The 26,829-nt window shown below is 44.7% G+C and overlaps 3 long non-coding RNA genes across 6 annotated transcripts; 2 read left to right on the plus strand and 1 right to left on the minus strand.

The window, feature by feature from the left end:
* The first annotated feature begins 5,000 nt into the window (after nucleotides 1–5,000).
* On the plus strand, nucleotides 5,001–17,620 carry LOC144317049 (uncharacterized). The gene is made up of 3 exons (XR_013382923.1): nucleotides 5,001–5,304; nucleotides 16,947–17,103; nucleotides 17,348–17,620. It is a non-coding gene; the product is annotated as an uncharacterized LOC144317049 (long non-coding RNA).
* On the minus strand, nucleotides 16,445–18,062 carry LOC144317047 (uncharacterized). The gene is made up of 2 exons (XR_013382918.1): nucleotides 17,743–18,062; nucleotides 16,445–16,814 (listed from the first exon to the last, which is right to left on the minus strand). It is a non-coding gene; the product is annotated as an uncharacterized LOC144317047 (long non-coding RNA).
* Nucleotides 18,059–26,829, plus strand: LOC144317048 (uncharacterized). 4 transcript variants are annotated; one of them, XR_013382919.1, is made up of 4 exons: nucleotides 18,079–18,170; nucleotides 22,014–22,254; nucleotides 22,792–23,080; nucleotides 26,110–26,829. It is a non-coding gene; the product is annotated as an uncharacterized LOC144317048 (long non-coding RNA). The 4 variants fall into 4 exon arrangements; XR_013382922.1 differs by having other exon boundaries at nucleotides 22,014–22,250; XR_013382921.1 differs by having other exon boundaries at nucleotides 22,014–22,246.

The following is a 26,829-nucleotide window of genomic DNA, read 5'->3' on the forward strand; positions in this document are numbered from 1 at the left end:
ATATAACTTCAGAGAGGACCCAGAATACTGAGTGTAAATACAGAATTCTTGAACCCCCCAGAGTTGTCTGCTCCCTGAAGTTCCCTTTCTCTGCTCACCTCCAGCTCCATCTCACACATTAAAGACACCTCAGCCCATTTGTCCAATTCTCTATGAAGGGCTGTCCCCTTAGGCCGAGGGGTGAGTGGAGCCATGGGCTATTCCATCCTCAGTACTCAGACCCCCAGGATCTGGAGATGGGTTCAGGACCCTTGAGCAGGGAATTCTAGGAACCTGGGTTTCAAAGAATGGTCTTGAAACAGAGGGAAGGTAGAAAGGTGGGCCTAGGAGTCAGCTATATTTTAGACTCGACTCTGCTGAGAATTTGCCAGTAATTGTCCAAATCTCTTTTCCTTTCTAGGCCTCTGTTTCCCTACCTGTAAATGATGAGTGTGAATTAGATGATCTAAAGTCCCTTCTAGGGGCACCTGGGTGGCTCTGCAGTTGAGCGTCTGCCTCTGGCTCAGGTCGTGATCCCGGGGTCCTGAGATCGAGTACCATATCAGGCTCCCTGCATGGAGCCAGCTTCTCCCTCTGCCTGTGTCTCTGCCTCTCTTTCTCTGTGTCTCTCATAAAAAAATAAATCAAAATCTTTTAAAGAAAAGAAAAAAAAGTCCCTTCTAGTGCCAGAATTCTTAGATGACCCTGTTCTTTTCGGTTAAGGTGACTTCTAGGCAAAAGCAACATTCCCCTTTTCTCCTTCAGCACAAATGGAGTTCTTCCTGAAGGCGTGATGGGCAGGGGGTGTCCCGGGGGGGCCCGAGGAAGGGAGCCACATCCATTCGCTCGGGGTCAACAGGGGAGGAGCCCTTCCGCCCACCTCTTCATGACAGGCCTGGCCTGCCGGGCTCGGCCAGGCAAGACTTCTACAGACTTCAGTGAACAATTTCCTTCCCCCTCATATTAGTTTTTTTTTTTTTTTTTTCCTCATATTAGTTTAATGGAGCTTTTCTTTCTGCGTCTGCACATCTGTTGGTACTCAGTGAATCATGCAGTTTATAGATGTATAGATAGAATTTGATTCTGAACTCCTTTCAATAACCTCAGTAGCCTCAATAACCCGGGTGACCAGGGTGCTTCTCTTCAGCTCCTCCTTTTTCAGGAAAAGTGATTAGGAGGTCCAAGAAAACACCTTGGGAGGGAAGTTGCTGGAGCAAAGTCTTCCCAGCTTTGATGTTCTGTCTGGTGCCCAGTTCGTCCCCTGCTCTTAGAGATCATTCCAGATCTTACCTACTCAGGTGCTAAGCCCAGAGGCAGATACAGCCTGCACAGCAGCCAGACAGAAGGATCATCCAGCTGCCTTGCTGCTCTCCTTGAGTGCCTCACGAGGCTCACAAGTTCATGGGGGAGACTGTCTTTTTTTTTTTTTTTTAATATTTTATTTATTTATTCATGAGAGACATACAGAGAGGGGCAGAGACACAGGCAGAGGGAGAAACAGACTCCCTGTGGGGACCCTGATGCAGGACTCGACCCCATGACCTCGAGATCATGACCTGAACCAAAGGCAGACACTCAACTATTGAGCCACTCAGGTGCCCCAAGACTGAGTGTCTTAATTGCTGGAAGAAAGACAAATTTCCACAGCCTTGTTTATGTGTCTCAGACTGGCACTTGTGACCTTGAGGTGAGTGACAGGAGATTAGGAAGAAGCTGAGTCACCCACAGGTTGAGACTGAGCTGCTTGTCCAATGGCAGAGACAAGTCTAGTGTCATGGGGTCCCTCCTCTTCTGGGCCACATCTCACCTTCCTCTTTTTCTAGTGTCCTCATCAGTTCTCCTGCTGACCCACCCTCCCTCCTTCTGCCTCTAGGTCAGCTCAGGCCCCACCAGCATTTTTCATCACAACAGGTCTCCTTCCCCAGAGTCCCAGGCCTACACTCCCTTGTGAGCATGTTAAAGCACTGTTTGTGGGACAAGGGGGTAAAGACACCTGAGGGCCTCTTACCTGATGGTACAAAGTACACAGTCAAAGGAACTGGGGGATTGTCTGTTTTTCAAGAAGACAGCTGGATGGGCTTGCGTTTTAGTTAATGGTGGCAGTGTCTTTTTGACAAAGTTATGTAGAAGATCAAGTGTATCTCAGCCCCTGGCTTCCCTTTCTGAAATATCTTTTTCACTGACTGCTCTAGTCTTCCCCCAAACCCAACTGTTCCCTATGAAAACCTCTTTCCATGAAAATCTCGTTTGTCATCTCATCCCTTTTTCTTTCCTTCTTTCCCTTCTTCCTTCCTTCCTTTCTTTCAGATTTTACTTATGTTTTAAAAGACTTATTTATTTTATAAAGAGAGAGAGTGCACATATGAGTGGGAGGAGGAGCAGAGGGAGGGAACCATAGAGCAGACTCCTCGCTGGGTGTGAAGCCTGACATGGGGCTTGGTCTCACCACCCATGAGATCATGACCTGAGCTGAAACCATGAGTCTGACACTTAACTGACTGAGCCACTCAGGTGCCCCAGATTTTATTTATTTATTTATTTATTTATTTATTTATTTATTTATTTATTTATTTATTTATTTTTGAGATTTCATTTATTTATTCATTCATAACAGACACATAGAGAGAGGTAGAGACATAGGCAGAGGGAGAAGCAGACTTCCTGTGAGGAGCCCGATGTGAGACTCAATCCCAGGACCCCAGGATCATGACCTGAGCCAAAGGCTCAACCACTGAGCCACCCAGGTACCCTCCCAACTGATTTTATTTTATTTTATTTTATTTTATTTTATTTTATTTTATTTTATTTATTTTATGTTTGTGTTTATTTTATTTTATTTTTATTTTTTTATTTTTTCCCCCAGATTTTATTTTTAAGTAATTGCTACACCTAATGTGGGGCTCAAACTTACAACCTTGAGATCAAGAGTCACATGCTCCAGCACCTGAGGCAGGCAGTTAGCCCCAAACCCCTTCTTAATGGCCATTGTAGCCAGGCTGTCAGTGCTTTGCACCCAGTAGGAACACAGTAGCATTTGAGGAAAGGAATGCAGGGAGCACCAGTCCTTCAAATAGCCATGGGACCAATTACCTGATGCTCAATGGGTGCATTAAGTGGTGATTAGAAGACCAAGATTATAAAACATAGTCCTACCCTAAGCATATTAATCTAGTAGGGGAGACTATGCATGATCTCTTAAAAATATAACCGAGATTACAAGACAATATGTAATAAGGACCAATTGAAGAATTGAACAATGTACAAACAAGGTTCCTAACCCTATCAGACCCAACATTCTCTTTTTATAACAAACAGTTTTAAATGGTTCCTTTATTTCCATGAAATAGAATCCATGAATAATATAAATTTCTTAACAACCGTATAATGAATTCCTTAACTCTGATATGAAAAAGAAATAAAATAAGAGAAAATTGTAATAAGATCATATGGATTTTAATATATAAATAAATGCTTGGGCACATTTACACCAAAAAAACCACAAAACCATAATGAAGTAGTCAGATATAAAATCGCAGCTATTGGGATAGCTCCAAATGCAGACTGATGCAGAGATAATGTCCTGGAGACTGAAATTCCGTGAGCGGCATTGCCGTGGATAATGTGTGTTTCCAAAATGGTGAAGAAGATAAAGTTCTTAACAAAACAAAGGCAGTCTTCCCTGACTTTTCACAGAAGTTGGCTTCCTAGACAACTCAGTGATATATTAAAACTGTGCAAACAATACTTGATGTCTCTATGTAAAAAAGAGTTAGGGTCTAGTCTCAGATAATGAAAAAATAGGTTTTTCACCTACCTGGCTGCTTGGCAGCACTTTAGAAAGCCAGGTGACATAGGAAGCAAACCCTCCTTACGTGGGCCTGTCCCCTACGCTGCAGGCCGTCCAGGACCATCTCTGCCACTGTGCCTGCTAGTGCTCCCCCAGCGCCCATCACTGTGATCACTGTGACAACCCCAAACTCCTGTGTACATTCCCCAAACACCTACAGGACTCTCAGTGAGAGCCACTGGTAGAAACATGACTTGGGGGTAGAGCAGTGCTTGTCAAACTTCAGCGTGCCCTGGAATCCCCTGGGGATCCTGCTAAACTGCAGATTCGGGATGTCTGGGGTAGGGCCTGGGAGCCTACATTTCCACCACGGTCCCAAGAGATGCCCCGGGTCAGCCTAGAGAGATCAGTGCACTTTGGGTTTAGGTAGCAGAGACTTCACAGAAAAGAAGGGAACACAAAGGGGGCCTTGAAGAATAAATGGTTTTGGAGCTGATGCCATCCCATGCGGGCCCCCGGGGGTGCTGGGAAGCAGGCACGGGAGACGCCCAAAGCAAAGGAACCAGCCTTGAGCCAACTCCATGGGCGGGGTAAAAAAAAAAAAAAAAAAAAAAAAAAAAAATCACAGCTCCCCGTCAGGGTTGGGCCTTGCCAGACGCTGGTGAAGTTCATTTCTTTCAATAAATCCAGCAGCTTCCCCTTTGATAAATACTGTCAAGGCTGGAACATGTGGTGCTAACAAAATATGGTTTTAATTTGGGGCCCACTGCGCTCGTGGTTAAATACTGTGCGTGTGTACACAAAAGCAGACTCACAGCAAGCCAAGTTAATATGCCTGGGCTGAAAATGGCTAGGCCCAGGAGGATTCGGTTATACAGATTTCGCTGCCCTGAAAGGCAACCTAATCACCGTCATCAATTTTAATGCTCGCAGACTTCTTGGGGAACGTAGAGGCTCTCAAAGTTCAGCCCATTTGTGCGTTTGGATCCGGTGCCCAAGCAGCACGCATTTGTTTTCCTGCTATGTTCTGCCTGCTTTAGCGTCATGTGTTGTTTGACGTTCAGAAAATAACACCCTGTTTCAATCAACAACTCAACAGTGCGTTAAAGCTTGATGGCCCATAGCTTTGTGGCCAAGGGAGGTGGGGGGCTGAGGGGGTGGATGGAGAGGGGTGGGGGGAGGCCGAGTGGGGAGAGGAAATGGGAATCACAGTCCAGCAACAGACCGGGTCTTGTTCTGGAGCGTGGAGGGGGGATTTGTTCCTGGGAACACAGACAACCTCAGTGTTTTTGTCAATCCGTGTGTGTCAGTCTCGGACCAGCTCAGTGAAAGAAGGGAACTGGCTAAACGAGTTTCGGTCTGGCCTGGGAGGTGGCCACTTGCTGGTAACTGGACCTGCAGCCCGTCGTGAATAATGAAGTCGGCCCCGTCCCGAGTGTAGGTCACAGGCACTGCACCAAGGCAATGGCTCAGCAAACCGAAGATGACAGCACCTGGCCAGTAATCTTAGCAGGGAAACAAACAAAGCTGAGAATGAGGTCAGTGACAGGTGTGTCCTGGGCGCAGTGGGACACAGAGAAAGTGACACAAGCGGGTGGTGGGAGAGCAGGAAGGAGGAAGACTCGAGGAAGAACCAACCAGAATATCTCTACCCTTCCAAAGACCAGCTCACCAGGAAGGTGGAAGTGAGGGAAGTGACCTGAGTCGTTTTCACAAAGGGGGCAAGGGATGCTCTGATTACCTGGAAAGACTAGGAAGGTATCAGGAAGGGAACACAGGTATGAAAAGAGCCGATAGGAGTTCTTTCCAGAAGCACCTGCCAGGTTGCATCTTAAAATTAAGTCCCAGGCTTGCTTTCTTTTTACTATTCCATGTAACTGGAGTGACTCAAGAAGCCGAAATGCTGTGAGCGACCCCTCCAGAGTCAGTCACGGGTTATTGTGGGAACTTCTATTTTTCTTTTTTAAAGATTTATTTATTTATTCATTAGAGACAGAGAGACAGAGACACAGGCAGAAGGAGAAGCAGGCTCCATGCAGGGAGCCTAACATGGGACTCGATCCCCGGACCTGGGGTCACACTCTGGGCCGAAGGCAGACACTCAACTGCTGAGCCACCCAGGGGTCCCTATCGTGGGAACTTCTAAGGGAGGGCAGCTTTGTGGGACTCTAAACTTTGAATATCCACACTCATTTTAATTTTTCTATGTGTGGTAAAAGTGAGGTGTGCTTACTGTAGAAAACTGTAGGGTCCTAAAAAGTGCACACGTTTTTGAAAATCGGAAGGAGTTTTCTCAATTACTGGGGGAAGGCTTTCAGGGCGCGATCTTAGAATGATGGGGTGCAAGTCAGAAGATGCTTAGGAGCAACCAATGAGGACTGAATGGATTGAGAGATCCCAAGGTATTTCCCAGTGGTGTCTGGGGTTCCCCCAAGTTTTCTTGGGTTTTCTGGATGGGGGGCGGGGTAGGGGGAGGTGAGACTGCTGGGTGGTTTGGAGCTGTGGGGGAAGCCGGTCAGGCGCTGTCCAAGCCACGCGAACATTCGGAAGCATTGCTGCACTACGGATTGTCTTCTTTTTTCCTTGGATTTCTCCCTCACTAAAGGAAGAGATTGAAAGAGGGCCTGGCAATTTATCTGGAAAAAGAATTCAGACCTCTAATGGTATAGAGATTGTGTGCCATTAGAAAGGGTGGGGACAGGAAGGTTTGTTACCAAGCATTCATCACAGTGATGAAATGCTATAGGGACAAGAGGTCAGTGGGCATTTAACCCACACCAGATTTAGCAAGTGGAACAAACCTCTCATTGGAGGCCTGGATTCCACATTAAAAGCCATTCTCCACCTGATACCTTTTTAAGATACCGCTGTGGTATCTGAATTTCATGGACTTCAGTCTTTGCAGGTCCCTAAGCGCGCCAACCATGAAGCAATGATACAGCACAGCACCTGCTTCCAGCAGCCCTGAGCCCCAGGGCTAAGTGGGAAAAAGAGGAAGCTTTTCCTTTTCAGCCTCCCTACTTCTCTCTAGTTGGTGACTTTTTAACTCCTTCCATGTACTTTGTTCCTGTATCTTCCAATAACCACCCCGGTAGGCCTCTGTTGTTTCTGCACCAGTGTGTGTCTGCCCTTCCAGTGCATAAGAGCCCAGATATTTATCAGGGGGATTGCTCCACCGTCCACTCTCAGTCCCGGATATTTGGGGGGGGGGGTTACCCCTCTCTTACTCTCAGTCTATGAGGAGCTGGTGAAACATCCTTCTGCCTGTGGGGTGGAACAGGTGAGCCACGCTTAGGCCAATCATTTCTTTCTATTTCATGGCCATGCGGTTGTTCCAGACATGGGCACTGTGATCCAGGCAGCACCTAGGAGACACAGCACGATTTTCATGGCTATTTCTGGGAATTTTGGGGAAATAAGCTCTCCCTTTCTCCTCTGTACTGGATACCCGAGAGGATGCAGGCTGGACGTGGCTACCATCCTCTTGCAGTCCCAGGAAGCTGGGATTAATTCTGACAATGCGGTAGGCAGGTCTGAAAGCTGGGAATAAAAACAAAAAGCAAAAAAAAAAACAAAAGCAGGAAAACCTCTGTTCTGTCGACACTATATGAGCCCTAAACCCAGCTCTGCCTGGAATTAGCCCTACTATGGAATTTTAACCTATCCTTGTCTATAAATTCTTCTGCTTCGGGCAAAATTGTGGCAGGTTTTTGGCCACTTGCAGTCAGAAGACAGATATGGGCCAGGAACTTCTTGTTCTTTCTCACTAACCCCTGTCAAAACCTGCTTTCGGAAAAGGATTGTCTGTTCTAAATTATGAATGATGGCTAATGCTTCAAAGTATGATTCCTTCAAGAGAATTTTCAGTTTTCAGCACTGGTTCAGCAAAATCGATCCCCTTCTGATGCAAAGAGACATGGGAGCGTGTGTACAAGGCAAGAATAGCCAAGTTTTCCCACCAAAACTCAGTATTTTAATGTCTAATTTTGGTCCTTCAGGTCAGTTCCGACTTCTGACAATGGCAGAGTTAATTGTCTCTGACTAAACTTTCTGCCAAAGACAATGATAAATTCTGGACCCCAGACAAAATCATAACAACAAAATCTGTTTTAAGGTCCAGGAGAGCCAGCACAATGGTTTGGTTCTGCAGCTGAAACCATCTCTGAAGAAGATAGGAACCCTGAAAAAAGGGAATGACACTGAGCGAGATTCAAGGTGATGGAATGTTTCCTCTGACAGGACTAGGCACTTCCCATTGTGCTAGGAGACAGAGCCCAAGAAGAAAGTGGCAATTCCACTGAGCTGAAGACTTAGAGGTTGGAGTTTGGGGCTTCTACAGCAGTTTGGAATTGGGGAGGGGGAAATCCCAGAAAGGAGGGAGCCTCAGAGGGAGAGCTTTCAAACTGTGATAGAGACTTCCAACAAATCCTTGGCTAACTTCTGATCTGTGCCCATGCGAGGGAGGCAGGAGGACCCCAAGGAGGGCAGAAGGCTGAAAGAGCAGTTGCCTTGTGTGGGGAGATGGAGGTCAGGGTTCAGTCAGAGAGGTATGCCACTGGGAACACAGAGGGGCACACCGTGGGAGTGAGGGCTACTTCCCAACACTAGAGTCTATGCCCTAGGAATAAAGGCAAGGCCAAAATAGGCCAGTCCTAATAATGCCTAAAACCAACTTTCCACAGTGACATTGTTCAATATGGTATCCTCTGGGTACATGCGGCCTTTGGAATCTAATTAAACTTAAATAAAATTTAAAATATAGCTCCCCATGGGGAGCCTGAGTGGTTCAGTCCGTTAAGCATCTGACTCTTGGTTTCAGCTCAGGTCATGATCTCATGGGTGGTGAGATCCCTCTGCCTATGTCTCTGCCTCCCTCTCATGAATCAATAAATAAAATCTTATAAAACAAAAGAACCAACAAGAAAATATGAGCATGGTAGGTGAAGAGAGGGGAAATTTTCGAAGAGACATAGAAACTTTAAAAAAGAACCAAATGGAAATCCTGGAACTGAAAAATACAATATCTGAAATTGAAAACTCATTGGCTAGAAGTTAATAGCACAATGAACACAAAATATAAAATTATTAGTAAACACAAAATGACCTTGAAGACAAGTCAATGGATATTATCCAAATGGAGAAGGGGAAAAAAGATGAAAAGAAAAAAGAACAGGGCCTCAGGAACTTGTGGGATAGTATCAAGCAATCTCATACACATGTAAGTGGAGTCCCAGAAAGAGAGGAGAAGCAGAGTGAGGTAGAAAATGTATTTGAAGAAATAATTGGCTGGAAATGTTTCCAATTGGATAAAAAACCAGTAATCTCAGCAAACCTCAAGTTTCAGCCATTTAAGTATTTTTGACCCCAACCCAGTAGGAGAACTTCTTTGACCCCAAATAAAATACAGATGAACTTCTACAGATACAACAGGGCCTAGAGCAAGGATACAAATATTCAGAGGAGGCACTGATGCTGACAAAATTCCAGAGGTCTCTTCCCACATTTTTGCTGACTCCAGAAAACAATTCCAGGGTACACTTTTCCTACCTAATGATCTGACATTCCTCTTCCAGTCCCCCCTGAGATGGGGTCCCCACATAGTTTGAAAGACTCAGGTTGACTTGACCGTAGCTTAAATTCAGCTTGAAGGACATGTTGTATTTAAATGGAGAATAATAGTGCTTTCTGAGAGCTAGAGAAAATGGGGTAGGGTGGGGAAGAAACACGAGAAGGATAGCCCAAAGTCCAAATAGTCCCATATTAGGAATCAGGTTGAGTGAGTGGAATGGAGAAAAGATTGACAGAAATTACCCCCAGTGGCTCACATATTTCTGCTGGGCCCTCCTTGGTTACATGAGGCAGGAACCTATGAGAACTTGTAGCACCTGGGATGTTTTCCGTGGCTAATAATAATAATAGTAATAATAATAGCATATTGTACCAACTTGAGTTAAATATAAAGACATTTGTTATCTCTCAAGATTCTGGAGGAGGGGTGGACTTCAGGGCTGGTGGATTCAGCAGCTCAGTGATGTCAACAAGGACACACATTCTCTCCTTTCCTGTTCTGCTCTCCTCCACAAAGGTTTTCTCTTAAGGTTGCTTCCCTTTGGGTCTTAAGAAGGCTGCTAGGGCATAGGGCTATGTGCGTAGACCTGTTCATATCCAGAGGAAGAAAGCAAAAGCAAGAAAACTCTTCCCCCAAGCAAAGAATATAATTCCCTTACTTTAGTCCGACTCGGCCAGCTTTGGTTGTACCCTTAAGGAAATATGTATTTATCTTCGACTCCAGCAGTAAGATTTTAGAACAGATATGTGGAGGGTACCATTAAGGCTAAGTTTCCAGCCAGGCCCTAAGAGAGGCCTCTGATATCAGGGAGGTTCTGGAGTTACAGATCTCGAGAATTTAGGAGTAAATCGTCCATAGCAACAGTAAATTACATTTTTGTCTGTGTTACCGAAGAGCAAACCGATGAGCCCACTGATTGAAACTCTGTGTGATGGCCTGCGCCAGGGGGCTTTCTCTAGCGTCAGACGTTTCTCCAGCACCTCAAGATGAAGTCTGATAGGCAGCAAGGGCGTGCTGTTGGAGACCGTTTCTAAGCCTTTTAGGTGATGGATGATGATAATCATAGTGCCGATAATAAAGCCAATCCCCGCACAGCACACATCCAGAAATTATTGAGGGCTCTCGCAACAGCAACAACAAAATCCAAAACAGTAATAACAAGATGAAATGGAAGAGAGAGCACCGAACTGAAAATCACATGGAGAGTTCTGATGGAAGCTATCCAAATGGTAATACGCTCTCATGTGATTATTCTCAGTCATCTTGCTGGGTAGAGAAATGAGTCTGCTAAGTATATTTTTCACAGGTAACGGATTTGCCTTATAAGCTGGCCTAGCCACTATGGTGCATGACCATAAGTCACAGGGACCGAGAAAAATAATAACAAACACTTGTGATGTTTGTCAAGATGAGGTCACATGTCTCATTCTATGTATTAGTGAGAAAACCACAATGAAAGGGAGAAGACTGGGAAGGTGAGAGGGGAGATTGGCAAATTCAGGTCTACTCTTCATATACTGACCTTGGTTTTACTTAACGATGCCTGAAGCATTTGCTTAGCCACCCGAGGTGCAACTAAAAAATTGGGAAAGTTTAGTTCCATGTCCTCTCTTGTATTACTACCAGACATTGGTTACACTGTCACCCATCTGGTGATCTTAGAGACACCTGGCTGCCCAATACCCCCATCTGTTGTCCAGAGAATGGGTAAAGGCAGAGGGTGGATACCCAAGCAGAAGTGAAGCTGGGGAGGAACAGCACAGAGAAATCACTGGAGGGCAAGCCTAAGGCCCAGGCCGAAAGATGTGGTGAGAGGCAGACACAGAAAACCATCCGGAGAACACTGGCCTAAAGCAATCCCTGGCGGGAGGATTCTTTCTAGACCATGGTGTTTGGCAAACCAGGAACTAAGGACACAAAGGAAAAAATCATGCCAGACTAAGCAAACAGCAGCTGGCCCCAAAGAAGCCCAAGGACAGTCCTGAGCATGGAGAAAATACTGCTGGTTAGGCATTGTTCTTTAGAGCCAGAACACACACGACAGAGGGTCACCACTGAAAATGAAGGACAATTAGAGTTGGCATGGGTGTATGTCTCTGAAGAGCAGGAATAATGCTTTCTGGACACAGACACTCATTTTGAAATCTTTCTAATGACAGGGGCACCTGGGTGGCTCAGTTGGTTAAGCGTGTGACTCTTGATTTCGGCTCACATTATGATCTCGGGGTCCTGAGATCAAGCTCCGTGTCAGGCTCTGTGCTGAGCATGGAGCCTGCTTGAGACTCTCTGCAGTAGCATCTCAATCATTCAAATCATCAGTGGTCATAGCATGGGATGAAGAGTAAGTGGAGGACAAGCCACTGGAAGATCAAGATGCTGTGGCACTTAGTTGTTCTGTCAAAGGTAGTGATTTTAAAGATTGTGGAATTACCTAAAGTCTATGATGGCCTACAGTTATGTAGGCTGACATTCTTTAAGCTCTCATAATAAGCTCTCATGGTTGATACAGAGTGGTGGCCGTGTCACCTGGGACCATCAATGTCAACTGGGAACATGTTAGAAATGGAAATCTTGAATTTCACCCCGAATTTATAGAATCAGGACTGGGAGCTGAGCCCTGGGAATTTGAGCTTTCAAAAATGAATTTGACACACATTAAAGTTTGGGAACCACTGCTGTAAAGCAAAATTTAATGTGCTTATGAATCACCTAGGGATCTTGTTAAGATGCAGATTCTGACTTGGCAGGTCTAGGATAGGGATGAAAGTCTAATGTGCTCCCAGGTGATGCAAATTACACTTTGAGTAGCAAGGCTCTAAGAGTGGAAGGAGTCTAGAGGCTCAGGGAAATGGGAATGTTAGAATGAGTCAATTACTCCAACATGTTCAACTATCACCTACCCAAATGCTCTATGAAGATATGAAGAGCATTTCGTCAAGGCAGTAAAAAAAAAAAAAAAAAAAAAAATCATTGGTATGGGAGGCATCAGGCATTGAAGAGCTCTGACATGTCTCTCTGAAGGTCAGAGGTAGCAGTGCTGATATCATAATGGAATTGGCTTCCCCGGGCTCAGGGGGACTGTGAGACACAAGGAAGATGCAATTACCTGAGTAAACCACAGGGATGGAGAGATAGAGTGTTTCATATGCAGGGATCTGTGGCAATGGCAAACTGATCACTAAACTCCTAGAAATGAACAGGAAGGGCAGTTTACTAAGTCACTTCTTCACATATACAGGGAGAGACCTTCCAGCTTGGGTTACCATAGTGGGAATACATGGCCTCTTATCCAGTTGCCAGACCTAAGCCAGCTCACAGACCCAGAACACTTTTAGAAAGGACCCTGCAGGTTCTCTCAAACCTAGTGGGACCAGTGACCATTTATTAGGGGCGACTGGGTACTGGGTACTGGTACTGGAAATTATCCAGCTTTTTGAGCTTATGCTGATCCCTAGACCAGGAATGCCATCTGGGTCCACTTTCTAACTAAGGGCTATGGAGATCAGATAACAGAGCCTTGACTTGAATTCATCTGACAAGGGATTCAATGAGACTACAGCCCAATATGTCTCCATTCTAGAAGTACAGTTCCAGGAGATACCCTCAATTGTTGGTAGAATCCCCATGTTGGTAGAAGGACTGAGTAGAAGCCCCTGGCATGAGCCACCACCGCCCTGACAAATGATAAATACCCCATCCCAAATAGCAAACCTAAAGCAATATTTTATTCCTGTCTCCATTGGAAAATCCCCAAAGTATCCCTTTCCAGCTTCCCTCCTACTTTTGAGTCTCTGCATTTCTTCCTCATCACTCTTCCCAGGATACTCCTCTCCCTCCCAATCCTCCCCTCTGTGTCCTATTCCACTGCAGATTATTCCCCTTTCTACACCCTTCTGCTCCTCTCTGGGGGTCCTTTGCTTTGCTGCCTTCTCAGACACCTGCATCTCCCTAGAACACTTCTTTGCCCCCAGTTTGCTTGAGGAGACACTGCTCATACTATAAGGCAGTTGGCTAACTCTCATTATTGGCTTATTTAATCTCTCCTTACCATGAAACAACAAATACTAGGGGTGCCTGGGTGGCTCAGTTGGTGAAGCTACCAACTCTTGGTTTCAGCTCAGGACGTGATCTCAGGGTTGTGAGATGGAGTCCCCTGTCGGGCTCTGTGTTCAGTGGGGAGTCTGCTTGAAGAGTCTCTCCCTCTGTCCCTTCCTACCATGCTTGCCCAAGCCTGCGCACACGCATGAGCATGTGCTCTCCCTCTCTCTCAAATAAATAAATCTTTTAAAAAACCCAAACACCGATATGCTTAAATCACAGAATGTTTGTTGTAAAGGACTGCAACAACATAGGAGTGTACAGACCAAAACTTAACTCTTTTCCCATCCTCTTCTTCAGAGGTAACCAGTATTAAATTTTCTATTTATTTGCATATACACACAAGGTGATATATGGCTTTGTTTATCACAAACAGAATACCGTTCCTATTATTTTGTCACATACTTTTCTCACTCCACAGGTATCATAAACCTTATATTATACCATGTAGATTTACCTTATATCTTCTAAAATTAAACTTTCTATTTGGAGATAATGGTAGATTCACATGCAGTTGTAAGAAATGATAGAGATCTCATGTACTTTTTTCCAGGGTTTCCCCATTGGTAACACCTTGCTAAATTATTGTACAGTGGGTATCACAACTAGGGTATTAATATTGATACAATCCATCAGGCTTATTCAGATTTGCCCGGTTTCACTTGAACTCATCTGCGCGTGAGTGTATGTTGGTTCTAAGTAATTTTATCACCTGTATAGGTTCCTGTGTGTACTATCACAGTCAAGATACAGGGCAGCTCCATCATTATGCGGATCCCTTGGGTTTCCCACACCCACCTCCTTCTTGCCCCTTCCCTAACCCCTAATTCTTAACAACCACTCATCTGTTCTCCATTTCTATACTTTTGTTATTTCAGAAATGTATTTATGCAATCATATAGTTTACAACCTTTTGGCACTGGCTCTTTCATTCAGCATAACTCTGGGGAGTCATCCAAGTTGTTGTGTGTATCAACTTTTTATTGCCGAGTAGTATTCAATGGTAGGGATGTGCCACAATTTGTTTAACCCCTCAACCATCGAAGGACATTTGGATTGGATTGTTTCTAGTTTTTAGCCATTTATGAATAAAGTTGTTATGAACATTCCTGCACAGTTTTTTTATAGAAATATAGGCTTCTATTTCTCTGGGATGAATGCCCAAGAGTATAATTACTGGGTCATATGGTAATTGCATGTTTAGGGAAAATGAGCACACTCATATTCTATGGATTTAAATGTAAAACGGAAGAATATTTTAGAAGAACATTTGGTAGTATTTATCATTTTTAGTTTTTTTTTTAAATTTTATTTATTTATTCATGAGAGAGAGAGAGAGAGAGAGAGAGGCAGACACACAGGCAGAGGGAGAAGCAGGCTCCATGCAGGGAGCCTGACGTGGGACTCGATCCCAGGCCTCCAGGATCACGCCCTCGGCTGCAGGTGGTGCTAAACCGCTGAGCCACCCGGGCTGCCCGTATTTATCATTTTTAAATGCATATTAATTTTAACTCAATTTTGCTTCTAGGAACCTGTCTTCTAGAAATATTTGTGTGTTTGCTAAAAGATATAGGTACCAGGATGCTCACTGCAGCATTTTTGCATTGGGAGAAAATTTAGAACAACCAAAATAGCTGTATAATAGCGTATGTTATAACTCTTTTTATCTTCTTGCTGTCGAGTTGTGTACAAACTGCTAGATTTTAATTTGAAAATCCTTCTGTAGGAATTAGAATGCAAGCATTTTTTTCCATAGGATTTTTTGATTATTTGTATTTCTTATTCTAGGTCTAATTATCATGGGTTTTTTGGTACAAAATACACATTTGAGGGTTGCTCTTTTATTGATTTTTAGGCATTTGTATACAGTTGATATTGTGGGTAGTAACCCTTTAGCTGACCTTTGCAACATAGAACTTTCTGTGTAATCAAATCTGCCACATTTTCCTTTATGGTTTCTTGTCATGTTTTGGAATAGGTTTCCTACCTTCCTTCCTGGTTTCGTTCCTATTTTATTAGAGTAATGGTATACATATGAGTTTGTAAGTAGCCTCAAGTCCTTTTTGAAAGAGGCAAGGAATACACAGATCCCATAAATAAATAAAAATGTTGTGTGAGACACAGGAGATTATTTTTATCTATTCATAACTGTCATGTTTCTTGACAAATATAATTCTTGCCATGCTGTGTATATTTTAAAGTGATGCCGGAAGGAGTAATTATACCATAACTTTAAAGGATTATGAACACCTAAGGGAAAGGTGCTGTTTAAACAGGCTGCTAATAATGTGTTTGTATATTTTTCAAACTGCTCAAATTACATGTACGACTATCAGCAGCATGGCCTTCTCGGAGAAGGACAGAGAATGGGAGGAGGTCAAGAATATTATTCCAGGAGAGGTTGTGTAGGCAAGGAAGTAATTTATCTTGCTATGGACAGAATGAAGAGCTCACCACCCAGCAATTTGTAATTGATCACAATTAGGTTGCCTAGTGGTGGGGTGCAAAATGAAGGGAAGTATTTGGTCAAAAGATTAGCACAAATATGAGAGTGTTTAGTCAGATCCAAAATTTAAGTTGGTTTAGGGACAAGAAAAATGAAGCCATTCGGAAGAATCCAAAATGAAACAAAGTAAATGAAAATGGAGATTCAGTCCACATGTTGCGGGCTGATGTTTCCTTGGAAGGAGCGGTTAAGAATTTTTGATCCTTAAAGCAACCTCATATTAAAGTAGTTTAACTAATTTAGACATGTTTGACACTACCACAAAGAAAATAAATTATATTGGGCTCTACCCTGATGGCTAAAAAGCCAATTCACTGAAATGGAAGGATGTTGGAGGTACTCACATTGTGTAATCGGTACAGTATGTCAGTCCTAGTGGTCTGGTTAACCAAATGAAGGCACATTTAGTGAAATTCGGTATAATTTTTTCCTAGAACTACCCCACTTGATTACAGCAAAATAGGTTCTACTAATCACAGGCTGCATAAATTGGAGATGGGGATGGTTTGGGGAACAGAGATGCTTTTATTATATCATTTGGTCTTCTGTGGCACACGAGGGAAGATGTGTCAGCAAGGCTAACATGAGTCCTTTCTTTATTTAGGAATCCGCTTAAGATGATCATGGGACTTGAACAAGCATCAGTGCTCATCTAGTTAACTCCCTTCATATTCCAGAAAAAAGAAAAAGAAGAATAAAGGGTGTGACTTGCCTAAAGTCATGTAGTGAGTTCATGACACAACTCGATTATACTGGGTCTTCTGATATGTAAATTAGTATTCTTTCCACTGTAGGAAAAGGCGTGCTTCATAAGTCCAGGCTCAAGAGGACCTCTGGCCCAATTTCATGTAACTTGGATGTTTTCACAGTCTTTCCTAGATATAAAGTTACATTGGATTAATTCCATTGAACAACTGGAGGAATAAAGAAGGAATCCAGAAACTAGGCTCTGAACTTAGTTTCAGAGGTGAGGGCTTTAGTTTTTGTTTTTGTTTTTTTCTTTCCAGAACTGACTTTGATTCTAGATGAGAATCAAGATGTGGCCACCCATTGTGAAGAAGCCAGGTCACCTGCCCCTGCTCCCCCTCACTCTCTTTTGCTGGTGGCTTTGTAGTTTGGAGCCATGCACAATGAGCTGAAGTCCCAGGGAACTCTGAGCTGGAGGTAGGAGCATCACCAAAGAGGAGTAAAATGTGCCTAAATATAAACTGAGCATTTACAGATGTAAAATCTGCAATTTTCTTTATGTAATTTGGAGCCTGTAACTTTTCCCCCTCAAATCTCACAGCTTCTTAAGCCCCCGAGAAGCTCACAGGCCCTGGGCACTAAGCTGTGGGGCCTGAGGAACAGAAGACCCAGAAAGGAGTGCCATCCCTCTGCTGTAATCTTCTTTCTTTCATTTCCACAGTATCCCCTCTGCCTCCCGACCCTACCCAGGGCTCCCTCAGGTTTGATGGCACTGCAAGGAGAGTGACTCTGACTGGCCAAAAATGACAAATTAGGGAATTTGGAGTCACATGATCTCTTCTATTTCAAATCCATTTGAGGGCACCTGGGTGGCTCAGTGGTTGAGCATTTTCCTTTGGCTCAGGTCATGATCCCGGGGTCCTGGAATCAAGTCCCACATCGGGCTCCCTGCATGAGACCTACTTCTCCCTCTGCCTGTGTCTCTGCCTCTCTCTCTCTCATGAATAAATAAATAAAATCTTAAAAAAAAACCCACAAAAATCCAAATTCATTTGAAAGCAGATTAACAACTCAGCTAGGTTTTATAGTCCTGTCAAATTCCCTTTCCTTGCTTACCCAATAGGATCAGGCCAGTTTTCTTTCATCTCCTCTAGTATCAACATGCTAGTGTGAATGTAATACTGTTGAAGACAGGACTGTAGTGAACATGTGGTGTTTCTTCGGCTACTTAATATCCATTCCACCTTCCAGATGGCTATGATTTCTTTTAGGAAATTGCCTCCTCCATGTGTATGTAGTCTTAGTGGGGTATAAATCCAGGGGCCTACTCCCCACCATGGAAGTTCTTGCAGAGACCAGATTCCACCTCTCCCAGCCTTGAGGGTGGACCTTTGGTCTAAGTTCAAACAATCAGATAGACTCTTCTGGAACTTAGAACCTTGAACGAGTGACACTGAGGTCTGAATTGCCTGTTCCTGACCTTCTAGATTCTCTTCAGTTCCTGCTCATCTCTAGGCCTGGCCCTTGACTCTCCTGTCGATTCTGTGAGTACCCTGATATCTTTCTGTACATTCCCACTTGATTCTATTAGCTCAAACTGGTTCCTGTTGCTTGTAACCAAGAATCCTGGTATAAGATCCCTTCCTAAAAAAAAAAAAAAAAAAAAAAAAAATATCCCTTCCTGAAGCACCATCACACATGGGCCTGCGGTGTTATCTATAAGTCTAGTCTGTCCAGAATATTCTCTTGAATTGGCCTAAACTAGCTCTTTCCTCCACTGGTGACAGCCCATAGGGTTGGCTTTCTTTTAGCAGGTACTGATAGAAAATACTCCTAAGTTTTCTATCCCTTACAGTTTCTTGTTATCAAAACAAATATACAAATGAAACTCATGTAAAATAGTACGATCACTCAGGAAATCTGCTCGAGTTTCTAATAAAATTAAATATATACCTACACTTTGACCTAGCAGTTTTACCTCTAGGTATATATTCAAGAGAAATTAGTGTTCACAAAAACTTGTACAAGAATGTTCATGGCACCTTTATTCATAAAAGCCAGAAACTGGACACAATGCAGGTGTCCATCAACAGAAAAATGAATAAAGAAATTGTAGTATATTCATACAAGAATACCAAGCACAAAAAAAATTTAAAAAAAAGAATACCAAGCACAAATAGAAAAGAATGACTCATACATGCAACAACATGTATGAATCTCAAAAAACTTATATTCAACCAATGAAACCAGAATCCCTATGACTCCATTTATATGAAGCTTGAGAACAGGAAGAAATAATCTATGGTAATAAGAGCAGTGGTTACCTTTTGGAGAATATTGTCTAGGAAGAGGCACACAGAGCCTTCTGAAGTACCAGGATTTATTTAATCTCATGGTAGGTATGTGGGTGTATACGTACATAAAAATTCGTTAAGCTGTACACTTAAATTTGTGAACTTTATTGGGTGCATGTTATACTTCAATAAAAATGATAAAAAGAAAAGATAATATGATTATATGGACATCAACAGTTCTATAATTTAAATACATTTTGTTAATTCTGTGCTCCATCGAATTAGATTTAAACCCCAATTCCCCCCCCCAAAAAAAAACCCCAATCCCATAGTTGATGTTGAGAATGGTTTGAAAAACTTTTGTATTTTTCCCTTCCACTCTTTGTTTATATCAAGGTAATAGGAAGCTAATGTGTTTCCCCTTCCAGGAGTATTTTTATGTTCAAAGGAAAACCATTGGGAGAAAGTAATAATTAACACAAAGGAATGACTGGCTTAATGGTGGGCTTTCAGGCATCAGTAGAGGAGGTATTTCAGGTCAAGGGAGGGTCAAGAGAATCTCCCAGAGTATTCCACACTGAATGGGTAGAAATGAGCAGTAAACTAATAGACATTTCTGCTGATCCACTGGTGTGGCCAATAGCCTTTGGTGTTCCAGTCCTTGGATGGAAAAATCAGCCTACTTGTTTCCAGCAGATAAGAGGAGTTTGTCTCCTGTTGCTGGTCATTTCCTCCAAAGCTGAGGGAGGAGAGGTTTTGTGGGCAGCTTTCTCTCCACATGGAGAAGAGAACAGAAAGCAGGAAATAGAAAGGCCAGGATAGAGGATGCGAAGTGAGGGTGAAAACGGAAAAGCACAGGAGAGAGCGCGTATGGGCAGCACCCGTGAAGAACAGAGGGAAGACACAGCCGGGGAGACAAGGGGGAAACCAGCAGAAAGTAAAATGAAAACAGAGACAGTGCAAGTGAAGGAGACCCCTCTCTGCTTGAGCCCTGCAGCCTGAGTCCCCTCGCCCCTCCTGGAACAGCTGGGCGGGATGAGTGGCCTCCCGACTCCGTTCTTGCACTTCCCAAGCTTTCCACCCTCTCCACTGTGCCTAGAATGGCATGGTGGTTTTCTTAAAACTTCATGAGATCACATGATTCCCCAGCATAAACCGGTTTAATAGCTCAATAGTAGCTCCTGTGAAAGTCCAAGTTCCTTAATGTGGCCTACAAGAGCCTTTCATGACTTGTCCTTGCCTGCTCCTCAGCCTCATCCATTTTGTGACTAATGGGTGAATATGTTCAGTGAATTTTATTTAGACCATAGGTCCCCTTACCTGTGGGTTTGCTTTCCACTGGTTCAGTTCCACGAGGCCAACAAAGGTTGGGGAGCAGAGGATCCTCCTTCTGACATCTTGTCCTTAGCTCAGTAGTAGCCCAATGCTACATCCCGGTGTCTACACCTCTCACCTCACTTCATCTCATCATGTAGGCATTTTTATCATCCATCACAAGAAGAAGGGTGAGTACAGAACAATAAGATATTTTGAGAGAGACCACATTCACAGAACTTGTATTACGGTATATTGTCATCATTGTCCTATTTCATTATCAGTTAGTGTTAATCTCTTACTGGGCCTAATTTATAAATTAAACTTTATCATAGGCAGGTATATATAGAGAAAAACAGTGTAGATGGGGTTTGGTACTCTGCAGTTTCAGGCATCCACTGGGGGTCCTGGAACGTATGCCGCATGGGGAAGGGGGACTGCTGTAACCCTATTCATGGAATCTGCCTGTCCAGTTGCACTTTAATCAGTACTCTAAAAGGGTACTGATTGTATTTACACAACCCAGCTCCAGGAGAACACTGTGAATGAGTACCTGTCCTTGCCGCAGGAGCCCAGCCAGGACTCGATTCCTCCAATCACTACTACCTGCACCCTTACCTGTTGACCAGGGGCAGGAAGTTGGCATTAATTAGTTGAGATGTGAATAAAGGGAGTTCACCATTACCTATGACTCCCATCAAGGACCCTGGTTCTGACAGAGAAAGCTCTCTCTCCTGCTGTCTAAATCCTGGCTACCCTTCCAGACTCACCTCAAACACCACATCTATTATATCCACTTGGGCTCAGAAATAAAGCTTTCTGGTATTTTGGCAGTAGCTATGGCTTGTAGGAAGAGGGCAGACCTCGGGACCAGAAGCTGATAGGCCTTGGGATGGTAACAGGAGGGGCAAGGGGTGCTGGTGGTCCAAGGTCCAGTCTTCAGGGGCCCACAGTGAACGGGCTTAGTTCTACAAGCATCAGTCAGTAGCCTAGAGGGTCCAGACTCCTGCTGGGCCATAGGAGCCGGCAATCCTGGGGACACGGAACTGTGATTTGGGTGCCCGAGGGAAGGGGTGAGCTTGGGCAAGGCAGGATGTCAGGGCCTCAGCCTGGATCAGGCAAGTGGGTCAGATCCCAGTCCTGCAGACTGAGTTGGTCCACCAGGGAGAGCTCAGAGAAGGTGGAAATGCTGTGGGTCTCAGGGGTTAACATCCCAGTGGATGCCACAGCAGAGAACTATCAACAAACTATTGATTCCCACCTGACCAGCTGCTAGTCCGTCCCCCACCCCCCCCACTAGAGCCCGAGAATGGCTGAGCTTGAGGGTGAAAGGTGTTGCGAGCAGCAGCTGTCCCGGGCCCAGGGAGGCAGGGGCTGCTCGGCCCTCTTCCCACCGTCACCGTGATGTTCCCTGGCCCCTCTCCCCACCTTGTGTTTTCCTCCTGTAAATAACCCCTGCAGCAGGTAGCAGAGGGCCAGGCACACACAGTAAATAAGGATAAGTTGGATCAAGTTGCATTTAGCTCCTTGGCCGTTGAGGCCTTGGTGTGCACTAGGCTGGCCTTTTCCAGATTTTTTTTTTAATACCACTGAGCAGGACCCCTCTTCCTCGGTACGTGGTGAAATGGAGAAGCAGGGACTCTCCCTTCTCCCGGGTGAGTAGCTGGGACTTGGAGGAAACAGAGGGTATTAATAAGTCCATCGTTTCCCACACTCTGCCTTCCTCTGGCCCTCAGCAAAAGTGATCTGTTCCTTCTTCCCTTCCATCCCCGACATCAGTGGAACACTTGATCTGGTTGCCATGGAGACCAGCCACCGACTTCAGAGTGCCTGTTTATTAAAGATGAAAGTAATGTATGCCTGGCTGATCTGAGCAGCTGTCAGAGACTCGGCTGTTAGCAGAGGAAGTCACTAATTTCGAGGCATAATCACTCATCTAAGAGAGAGAGAGAGAGAGAGAGAGAGAGAGAGAGACACGGCCCCCCTTCATCTTCTGCATGGAGCTAGGCTATGTATGTGGGTAAGGTCTGCCCCAGCAGGCGTTTCTTGCTCTTTCTTTCTTTCTTTCTTTCTTTCTTTCTTTCTTTCTTTCTTTCTTTCTTTCTTCCCCTTTTTTTGGTTGTTTATTTTATGACTAATATGCTAACTGCACTTCTTTTCTCCCTTATTTCCTACTGAAAATATATAGTCTTTCAGTTGTGTGATAGATTAATTCAGCTTCGTGGGCAGGCCCAGGAAACCCAAACCCTCTCATGACGTCGTTTCCTTTGGAAAGTGTGTTCTGGATTCCAAGCCACCTACTTACAAATGAGGTTGTCTGTTTATTCATTCAACAGTCTCCACCAGGTGTGCAAGAGGGAAGGAGGTGGTGCTGAGCCACACAGAGAGCAGACTTGATGTATTTTGTGTGTGTGCTTCTGCAGGTGGGAGAAGCAGGCACCTTCCGAGGGAGGCCGTAAATTAGCAGAGAGGTGGGGGGTCTCCCATCTTTCAGCCAAATGAGCTGTGTGATCTTCAGGAAATGAGTCCCTTTCTTTTTTCTTTTGGCTCTTTTCAGTCATTCAGTGATAAAATCCACGAACAGATCTGAATCCCAAGATTCATGATTTTGATTCACCAAGTGCTCTCGGAAACCGACTGTGCAAACTGGGTTAGTCACCGCTGGGTTGTGAGGAGGGCAGTGGGCACTGCAGTGTTCCAGAAGGAACAGACCAAGCAGGGGGCCTGTGGGGCAGGCAAGAGACGACTGGGAGCTGATTCCCCCCAACACCTCCATCTCATCACAGAGCAGCCAACTCGCTCGTCCTTTCTGCCCTCAGTTTCCTCATCTGAAAGAGAAGCGACAAGTAAGCTGATTCTTTCCAATTCTAATTAGTCTTTTAGTGTATAGACACTCAAGTGCAGACTCCATGAACACAAAGGGCTCCTGACACTGGACAGTTGAACAGGGTTAACCCCGGGTCTAGGTCACTGTTAACCAAGTACAATCTGGAGCTCTGGTCAAAGTTGGCTCAGGCCAAGGCAGGTGCTTGTTTCTGATTCTTGGCATCAGTGTGAAAGCACATACGTGGTGGTCTGGGCAGGAGCTCTCATCCCATTTCTCCTGAGCTGCCTGAGTGTTTGGGGACGAAGATGGAGCATGAAGCTTGAGCATAGAAGTGGGTATCATCAGTGCCTTTAGAACGTGGTACAGCCAGAGCCCAGATCAGCCTGGGCTCTGGAAAGGCAGCTTCTGGGTAGGCAGGCTTCAGAACTGCCACCAGCCATCCCCTGGAAGCTTTTATTCCTCACCTGCTCCATACCTAGGGTAGGCAAAGCAGCCCCCTCATGTCACTGTCATGCCTCCTCCTTTCCATGAGCTCTTCCTAAAACCATTTTCTCCCTGAAGGACATGCACAGGTCATAGGTTTACACGTTTCATTGAAGAAAATTCAAATCCCACTTATGAGATGCCAACATAGGTCATAACTTAATCCTTGTCATAAACACACATTTAAAAAAATTTTATACCAATTGTATAAAACAGTAGAGGAAGGCAAGAGTAACTCATTCATTCATCCATCCGTTTAGCAATTACTTATTGCAGGCACTTACTATGGATGGTGGATTTATGAGATAAACCTGCCCTCAAGGAGTATACACTTATTTTTCTTAAAACCTGCTTTATCGAGGTATAATTTCTATACAATACTTTCACTCATCTTATGCGTACAGCTTGATGCATTTTGACAATCGCAATCAAGATGCAGAGCATTCCCATGGTCCCAAAAAGTTTGTTTGGCTGTTTTGCAGTCAATCCTCTCCTCCTCTCCAACCCCAACCAACCAACGATAAGCTTTCTCTCATTTTACTTGTGCCGTTTCTAAGTCAAATCAGGGACATACCTTTTGGTAGCCAATATAGCTTAAAAAAATAAATAGACATTTAGTGAATGAGGCAAGAGCTTTGACAGGGGACACATAGACCATGCTGTTGGAACACCTAAGTGATAGGACTTCTACGCTGAGGTCTGAAGGATGCATAGCACTGTGTCAGGCGAGCAGGAATGAGAGTATGTAAGGAGTGTTCCAAACTGTGGGAAGGAGGAGAAGACTGCAAGGCAAGTTTGTCTGGGTCCCAAATGTTTCCGTAGGCAGGGGTGGAATATGGAGAGGTTAAGAGTGGCAAGTCAAGAATCTGAAGAGATAAACCCATTCAAACAAAGAAGGTCCTTATAAGCCTTGTTTGCCCTTATTCCAAGGCAATAGGGAGCCATGGAAGGATGCTAGCAGGAAAGCGGGGGCATCCAATTTGCAGTTTAGAAGGATCACTCTCCCTGCACATAGGAAGCGTAGAGGGCAAGGCGGAGGCAGAGATCTGAATGAGAGGCTGGTGCGGCATCCAGGTGAGAGGTGCTAGCAAGCAGGACTAGGGAAGGCAGGTGCTGGGAATGAAGAGAAGTAGATAAATATCGGAGAGATCTGGGAGGCGGAAATAAAGGGACTGAGTGAGTCATTGGAAGTGGGGAGAGTGAGCGAGAAGGACATTAGGGAGGATTTCTCGGTTTGGAGCTTGGGTGACTGTAGGGAAGGGGGTTGCATTTGCTGAGACAGAGAACACCTTCGGTGGCCAGGGGTGGAGGGGCTGGGCGAGGAGACAGGGTGCTGTGCTTTGGATGCATCTCCTTTGGGGGCATCCAGGAAGGTGTCAGCAGTCAGGGCCGTGAGTCTCGAGCCTGGAGATCCATCCACACTGAGCCCACTCTTCCCCACTCTCTGTAAACTAGCTTCTGGATTCTTCCATAGAACTGACCTACTGAGGACTGAAGGATCTATCCTATCAAGAGGAATATTGTTTTCTTACGAGTAGGATTTGCCTCTTGCATAGTTAGGTAAAGGGAGATTTGTTCCCTCGTTACAAACCTTGGCAAAAGTGGGAAAAACTGGAAAGTAACTTTCAGTGAGCTTTCTCCTCTTCTCGTTCCCAGTACAGCCCATCGGGCAGCACCAGAGTATATCTTGTAGGTGGAGAAAGAGATGTGGAGTGACGTGAGCACACTGGGACTGTGCAGACCTAAGCTTTCTAATCCTAAATCTCCCGGGAGTCTGGATGTTACACGTTCCAGGCCATGATGCTGATAGATTATATTTGGTCGCATCAATAAAATGAAGCCTGTAGACACGTTTCAATAAACAGAATCTACAAGTGGATTAAACTGTCAAAGGAAAATCCTTTTAGGGCACCTGGTGGCTCAGTTGGTTAAGCATTTGCCTTTGGCTCAGGTCGTGATCTCAGGGTCCTGGGATCCAGCCCGGGTCCGGGCCCCTGCTCAGCGGGGAGTCCGCTTCTCCCTCTCCCTCTGCCCCCCACCTCCCCTCTCATGCTCTAAATAAATAAAATCTTTTTTTTTTTTTTAAAGAAAAACCTTTTCTTTTGCAAACTCCTCTCCTTTTTCAAACTGAGAGATATTAAGGAAACTTGTTTCAACTTTGTTGTTTGCTTTGTTAAAGGAAGACCAACCAGAGGAACCCAATCCTGGGTGCCACCAGGCGGCTGGAAATAGGGCAACATACCGTCATGGGGGCAGAGCCATACGGAGGGAAAACCATCTAGTTGTGGTTTGAGGCCTAGGGAAGCCACGATCTTTTAAGAAACTCATAGAAATTCCAACTGAGAGAAAATTAGAATGGAATTCTGTAAGCAATTGCTGCCTTTTACAGAATTCACAGTCTACAATGTAGGACCCCGAGGGTGCCCAGTTGGCTCCCATTGGTGGAGCCCGCGACTCTTGATCTGGGGGTTGTGGGTGTGAGCCCCACATTGGCTGTAGAGATTACTTACAAATGAAATGTGAGATAGAAAAGAAAAGAAAATGTAACAGCCCATTCTTTGTCAGTTCTCCTAGATGTTTGGTGTGAGTGAGCCCTGGATCCACGGCGCACAGGCCAGGCTCGTCCTGCCTTCCTTTCCTCGCCACAGAGGGAAATGAATCCTAGATCCACTACTCCCAAATGCAGATACTGTTTCCTCTCGTCCCAACAAGGCAACCTTGATGTCATCGGGCAGATGTCATTAGTCAGCTTATCAAAGCCTCACGTGGGACTACCCTTCAGTGAGCTGTGCTTTCCAAGGACCTCACGCCATCCCCATAACCGGGGGATGAAAAGGACCACTCCATCGCCCGCATAAAACTATGAATCACGAGCACTCCTCTTGCCTGCCTGAGAACTCTGGCATCTTCTACATTTGATTCTTTTTTTCCCTCTGCTTTCATTTTGGGCTGACGCTCACAGCCAGGCCTCATGGCTGTTTATCAGCTGTTCAAGGCTGTTTAGAAAGATTTCTGCTTTCATTTATAACCTAAGTCCCATGCTTCTTGCCTCCGCTGCTGGATTTTCTGAAGGGGTTATGTCAAAGGAAATTCAACACCCACTTTTCTCATGATTCTCTCCTCAGCTTGCTAGCTCATCAGAAGGCCAATGCTATTTGATACTTCAGAAGATTATTTTCCCTGTGAGGTGATGTGCCGAGGGAAGGGGAGCTGGCCCCAGCGTCAGGTGACTGAGTTTTGTTCCCATTTCTACTGTTGACTCAATAAATGTCCTTGGGCAAGTCA

The sequence above is a fragment of the Canis aureus genome, chromosome 7, assembly GCF_053574225.1.
Source record: "Canis aureus isolate CA01 chromosome 7, VMU_Caureus_v.1.0, whole genome shotgun sequence".
NCBI classification, from domain to species: Eukaryota; Metazoa; Chordata; class Mammalia; order Carnivora; family Canidae; genus Canis; species Canis aureus.